This window comes from Portunus trituberculatus, chromosome 24, assembly GCF_017591435.1.
Source record: "Portunus trituberculatus isolate SZX2019 chromosome 24, ASM1759143v1, whole genome shotgun sequence".
NCBI lineage: Eukaryota > Metazoa > Arthropoda > Malacostraca > Decapoda > Portunidae > Portunus > Portunus trituberculatus.
In genome coordinates, this window is record NC_059278.1 from 5,241,982 (window position 1) to 5,249,643 (window position 7,662).

The window sequence follows — 7,662 nt, forward strand, 5'->3', positions numbered from 1 at the left end:
TTTGTTTCAAAGTGGTTATTTTCTTCCTATCTTCTGTGAAATGTTCGCGCCATTAAGGAAGTTGTGTAGGTGAGTGTGCGAATGTCTGTGTGTGCCTATTTGAGCGTGAGGAGGATATCAATATGTGTGTCACCATGTAAAAGATTATGATTGTTTGACAGTGCTGTGTTCAGGAGGAGGAAATGAGTGCTTCCTGAGAATGAAGAAATAAGTGGCTGCCATGTTCTGTCGTTTCTGTTTGCTGTGCTGTTTGAAAGCAAGGAATGAAAGGTGCTGTTTTCCCCCTTCATTAGGTACTTATATGATATTTTACTACATGGATGTGAGTCATGGATTGGAGCAGATATAAAACCAATGGCTAAGTTGCAGAGGTGGGTGCTTTACTGGATATCGGGTAGTCCGATACCGCTGCTCCTGACCTCGATAGTCCGTATCTGTACTTCCACACCTAAAATGTTTCCCTCGGTCCGGTACCGTACCCGAAACTATTAAACTATTAAAGCGCGCCCGAAAAATCTAGTCCAAACAAAATACAAATCAAAAATACATCAGAGCTATATATATATATATATATATATATATATATATATATATATATATATATATATATATATATATATATATATATATAACGAAACGGGGGTTATGTATGCTTGCAGTCATTCTAATGTATGTACGGTTAGCAGTAAGTGGAAGTCATTGTAACATTATCATCATCATCATCATCATCAAAGAGAGAGAGAGGAACATGCCTGAATGAGTGACGTCACTCAAATGGCGGGAAAATATTCCTGGTAGCACAGAAAGCCAAAACGGCCGAAAGTAATGCTACGGAGTGCGGACTGTCGTCTTTATTTATTTATTTTCCTTGAAAATCTCAGGTGCGGAAGTACGGATTCAAAATTTCGCTTTTCTGCACCTGTCTCAGGTGCGGAGGTACGGACTTAAAATTTCATCTTTCCCCACATGTCTCAGGTACGGAGGTACGGACTTAAAATGTCGCCTTTCCGTACCTGTTACTTCCGCACTTTTGAACATTTTTCCGCACTTCGGACCTCCGCACCTCGTTTAGTGGTCCGCAGGTACGGAGGAGGGAAGGTGCGGACCGAGATACGGAAGTGCCCAGCTATGCTAAGTTGTATGACTGGTGTCTCAAACAACTGCTAGGTGTAAGGAAATTTACGTGCAACGACATGTGTTGCGCGGAATCAGGGTATCCTCCTTTAAAGGGACTTATTGAATTTAAACAACACACCTTGTATCATAGAAAGTGGCAGGAAAGATCTACCTATAATGATCCTTTGTTTTTTGTATTGAATTTAGTAAAAGGATCGAATACAGTAAGAAAATTAGTGCGAGAATTGATAAACAACGATGTAAAGATTGTCGGTGCCGCAATGGAAAGTGTGACATTAACTATCACAAACAGTGACTCGTCCAGGCGTCTGGCTCGCCGGCGCGCCTAGAACCCCCGGGTCACTTTGTCTTCGCGCCAAAAATTTCCCGCCACCAGTAATGTTAGTTTAGGCCCGTGCTCCCTCTAGCCTACGTCTTTCACTGACCCTGCCCCATTCATAAAAAATAATAAAAAATGAAAAATAAATAAATAAAAATAAATAGATAGATAAATAAATATATATATATATATATATATATATATATATATATATATATATATATATATATATATATATATGTGTGTGTGTGTGTGTGTGTGTATATATATATATATATATATATATATATATATATATATATATATATATATATATATATATATATATATATATATATATATATATATATATATATATATATATATATATATATATATATATATATATATATATATATATATATATATATATATATATATATATATATATATATATATATATATATATATATATATATATATATATATATATATATATATGTAAAATGAGAGATGTCAGAGGTAGCTCTAGCCAAATACAGCTTAGTTAATTCTATTAAAAAGAATGACAGTAATTTTTGTTCGAAATATAAGAACAAAAACTGCTTCAAGTAGAGAGCCGACATACGTAGTACATGCGTACACCTCTGTCAGTGTTTGTTTGTTTTCCCATTTGTGTAATTCACCTCCTCGATCGTCTGTGTGTGTGTGTGTGTGTGTGTGTGTGTGTGTGTGTGTGTGTGTGTGTGTGTGTGTGTGTGTGTGTGTGTGTGTGTGTGTGTGTGTGTGTGTGTGTGTGTGTGTGTGTGTGTGTGTGTGTGTGTGTGTGTGTGTGTGTGTGTGTGTGTGTGTGTGTGTGTGTGTGTGTGTGTGTGTGTGTGTGAAATAACTTTTTAATAGGGTAAATGGAGAAATACATCATACCGAGGAGATCAGTGATAGAGGAAAGGTTGAAAATCTCTGATCCAAGCTCATGATGGTCTTATCCTCCTCCCTTTACCAAGTCTTCAAAGGACTATTCCACTGTTGTTGTTGTTTTCGGGCTTCGACGATCCCACAGATCCTATGAGCCCTTTTCATGTCGCAAGTATCATCATTCAAAATGACATCCTCTATTACGAAAAACAGGGAAGTCGATCTGTTGTAAATAAGAGTGCCGGCATGACCGGGGGATGGTGCCTGCAGAGTTTGAGGTGTGCCGATGGCTGTAATGACCTCTGTGACTACGCCAGGAAGAGATACACTTAAAGTATTAAAACGGAAATATAAATTCTTGTGTCTCTATTGTTCCCAAGAAGATTGCCGAATAGAAAAAAAAAAAACAAATAACAAAGGATATATCTTGAAACCTCCCTCTTGAAAGAATTCATATCAAAGGAAGGAGGAAAAGCAGACGGAGAGTGTAACAGAGTTTACCAGAGAAAGAAGTGAATAATTGAGAATAGCTACTGCTTAACTCTTGCATTATAGAGGTGGACAAAATAAGGGTGGGAGAAAGTTGGAAGTCTTGTGTAGCGCGGCAGCGGAAAATGGAGAGGCATGCAGGTAACAAAATCAGAAGAAGAGTTAGCGTGAAAATAGCCGTAGAAGATAACAAGAGATGCACCATTTCGGCGATGACAGAGAAGCTGAAAACAGTCCGTCAGATGAGAGGAGTTGATAAGACTACTTTTCATTGCACCTTTTCTAAAAGAACGGTATTAGTGAAATCCCCATACATGTAAAGCATACTCCGTACATAGAAGGATAAAAATCCATGTATATGTGCAACTAGGAAGGTAAGGACGAAAAAAAAAAGACTTGCGGAACATCTAATTTCATGGATGCTGTTTTAGCCGGAGATTAGATGTGAAGTTTCCAGTTTAGATTACAAGATGTAAAGAACAAAATGAGACGTCCAGTGCAGAAGAGGCGGACAGATGACCATCATTGAAGATGGAAGGATATTTCAAGTTGAGAGATTGAGGAGTAAGTTTTGAGACATTGAACAATGCAACGTTTGTTTCGTTATTATTACTACTGATTTTTTTCATATCATTATTCCATTTTCTCCTTCAATGGATGAATATCGATGCCCAAAATCCATGTGAGTATTTGTGTTTGGGGGCGAGACGAGGAGGAATGAGAGATACCTCGCCTCCGCGTTTCCTCCTCTCACTCATTACTGGCACAGGAGTCTGATCTGATGTATGAGATGGAAGACATATACGCTACGAAGTAATATGTGTGTATATATATATATATATATATATATATATATATATATATATATATATATATATATATATATATATATATATATATATATATATATATATATATATATATATATATATATATATATATATATATATATATATATATATATATATATATATATATATATATATATATATATATATATATATATATATATATATATATATATATATATATATATATATATATATATATATATATATATATATATATATATATATATATATATATATATATATATATATATATATATATATATATATATATATATATATATATATATATATATATATATATATATATATATATATATATATATATATATATATATATATATATATATATATATATATATATATATATATATATATATATATATATATATATATATATATATATATATATATATATATATATATATATATATATATATATATATATATATATATATATATATATATAGATAAAGAGAGAGAGAGAGAGAGAGAGAGAGAGAGAGAGAGAGAGAGAGAGAGAGAGAGAGAGAGAGAGAGAGAGAGAGAGAGAGAGAGAGAGAGGTGGTGAGGACATTTAGACCACCCAGAAACAGAAATTTCCCAACCTATTCTAACCTGATTAACAAGCCAGCCTGTCAGACCAGATCTTGAGTCAGTCTCTCACAGTTACCTACCGCAGCACACAGAATCCACAATTTGCTGTGCTGTGCTGTGCTGTGCTGGGCTGCGAGGATTTCTAACCTCATGGTGCAACAAATACCTGTACTACATAATACACTCATCTTTCTTCTCCTTCTTCTTCTGTTGTTGATGATGTTGTTGTTGTTGTTGTTGTTTTTGTTGTTGTTGTTGTTGTTAATGGTGGTGGTGATGGTGGTGGTGATGTTGTTGTTGTTATTGTTGTTGTTGTTGTTGTTGCTGTTGTTGTTGTTGTTGTTGTTATTATTATTACTATTATTATTATTATTATTATTATTATTATTATTATTATTATTATTACTATTATTATTATCATTATTATTATCATTATTATTATTATTATTATTATTATTATTATTATTATTATTATTATTATTATTATTATTATTATTATTATTATTATTATTATTATTATTATTATTATTATTATTATTATTATTATTATTATTATTATTATTATTATTATTATTATTATTATTATCATTATTATTATTATCATTATTATTATTATTGTTATTATCATCATCATTATTATTATTATTATTATTATTATTATTATTATTATTATTATTATTATTATTATTATTATTTTTATTATTATTATTACTATTATTATCATTATTATTATCATCATTATTATTATTATTTATAGAACTGTACGTCATATACAAATTTAAAGTTATAGTTAATCTCGTAAATGAGGTTTTAATGTAAAGTATCGCATGTTTGGAGATTGCCTGTAATGCAGGAATTTCTTTGGTAAAGAAGAAGAAGAAGAAGAAGAAAATGAGGAAAAGGAGGAGGAAGAAGAAGTTCACATTATATGACTTGGATGGCATACATGTTGCTTCTGAATAATTAGCAGTAACACCACGCACTTTAGTTACGGTACTCAGGGGCCGCTTATAGCCATTTCATATAGTAGCCAATGAAATGTTTTAAGATTATATCACATTTGAGACTACTTTCTCAAACGCTTCAGCTCTTCTTCTAATAGTTTCGAATGGTTCTAGTGGAATTTGATATTTTCTAAGACATTTTTAATTATTCTTATTTAGCGAGGATTCATGTCAATCCCGCATTTGATCATCGTTACCTATGAATAATGATTTGTTCTTATGAGAGCCCAGAATGTTTTAAAAAGTCAGTACGTGATGAAGGCACTTGTTCCGTGCTTTCCGTGGGCGTGTTGTGCAGGTGTCTGGATGGCGGGCGACGGGCGGGCGGCGGGCGGGGGTTAGTAAGGGCAGAGCGGCGGGTGTCAATGCTCCAAGCTGCTCCCAGGTCCTTCTCGCACCTCCGCTTTACCTGACAACAAGCCTCATGTCACCCTCCACACTGAGCAAGGGCTGCGGGACACTCATCCAAAGTTTGCCCAACGTAAATCAGTCTGTGTGCCAAAGGTTCCGCCGCGGGGTGAATTATGAATGAATTTTTAACGCCAGAAAGCCAGGGTGTCGTGGCCTCAGGAATTTTGGGTGCGTCTTGGACAGTTGCCGGCGAGGAATTCCCGTCGTCTCACCTTCAATCAGAATACGAGATGACTAGAATAAGGACTAATATTCAAACACCAAGGATTTGATTATTTTTCCGAAAGCCTTGATGGGTGGGGATACCATGAGGTCAGAGAGAGCCGGATTAATGTGGGGATAATTATGCGGCAACACTCCTCCCCGTGGTCGTTCACTGTGGACGCGTCGGCAAGAGTTGCCTCAAGATACTGGAGTGTTGTTTTTACCCTCGCGACTCCCTGGCTCCTCTGCAGTGCTTCTCCAGACGGCGAATGCACCCATGGATGCCGCGACATTACCCACGTGTGATGTTTTCCTGTCTAAAGTGCTGAGGAAAATTATTTTTCCCATCCATACTGATAACTTAACACTGTCAGTAGCAGGAAGTTAACATTCGGATTGTTATTTGGATGATAGTGATTTACTCAGTGTAGGCTGTAGCAGAGAGAGAGAGAGAGAGAGAGAGAGAGAGAGAGAGAGAGAGAGTGAGAGAGAGAGAGCACGTCTCCGGAGCGGCGGGCACTACTGCAAGGGGGATGTGCTGTGGCTGGCCGGAGTGGTTGGTAAGCAAGGTTACAACTCATGACCTCTTGCCAGTTCACATTATTGTCGACACAGAGGATTAATATCAACCCTGAGTACGATGGCTTATTTAATTTAGTATTTTCACATCAGTGGGTGGCAAGGATGGGCCAACGGGAGAGGAGGGAGAGGGAGAGAGAGCAAGAGGAGGAGAGAGACTGCTACTAATTTTACTCGTGTCTTTGCTAACTGACTGCGAGGCGACGGTCGACCCGCGCCAGAGTGCGCCAGACTGAGTGAGCCAGTAGTGATCAAGGCTTTGTGAGAGTAAGGTGTACCTCTCCCTCGCTCCTCGGTCCCGATCCTCACTCGCTGCTCGAAGGAGTTTATCAGCGGGAGATGAGTGTGTGAGGGGACCATCCAGAGGAGCCTTGCCACTGTGCATTGATAAGTGTTGCAGAGTGGCAGGCAGTTAGTGGAGTGTTGCAGGCTGTCATGTGTTTATGTGTGCTGTGTGTGTCGTGTGCTGCTCTTCTCGTCTGATGCTGATTAGCACTTGTGTCTAGGTGAGTGTTGTGAGCCTGAAAAGTGTTGGTGTAGAGGTGGTGGTGTCCTTGATTCGCCCTAACACCCACTCACTCACTCACTCTTCCTCGTTCATGCTTTTTCCGGGAATGGGTGGGAATGAGACAAACTTTGATGGGTAGAGGTAAACGTTTTTTACAGGTCAGATATTTTGGCGCCACACGAGTCGGTTTCTTTGACTTGCCTTAACTGAAGGAGATAATATAATCTATACCGCTGGCCATTACCCGCACCGTTCATATTCATTGCACATTGCAGGTAGGAGATGTATGCATGCCACTTTGCAATTAGATGAGGAGCTGGCGGTTCTAGTGTTGGTTGTGGTTGTGGTGGTGGTGGTAGTGACGATTGTGAGGTATTACAAGAGATTTGAAACACAATGCATCTTTTGGTCTTAATTCGGGTGCTTGATTTACGAGTAACTAAAACCAGCCTTCACTTTACAGTATAAAAAGCAAATTAATTTATATTTTGCGGCCACTATTGTTTGTGGGATTGGGTATAATGTTTGCTGGTAGGTATGGTAATAAGTTCTGCGTATAGTGTCGGTGGAGGTGCGGTGATCATGGTGGTAGTAATGGTGATGGTGATAGTGCATTTCGATAAGCTGCAGTAGGCTGTTGAAAGGATGATTCTTATTATTCGTGTTATTTTA

The 7,662-nt window shown here is 36.7% G+C and overlaps 1 protein-coding gene across 1 annotated transcript in view; it reads left to right on the forward strand.

The window, feature by feature from the left end:
- The first annotated feature begins 6,715 nt into the window (after positions 1-6,715).
- The window catches only part of LOC123508018 (serine/arginine repetitive matrix protein 2-like), a 101,831-nt gene continuing 100,884 nt past the window's right edge, over positions 6,716-7,662 (forward strand). The window contains exon 1 of the mRNA XM_045261375.1: positions 6,716-6,988. The gene's annotated coding sequence lies outside the window, so the exon portion shown is untranslated. The remainder of the gene's footprint in view (positions 6,989-7,662) is intronic.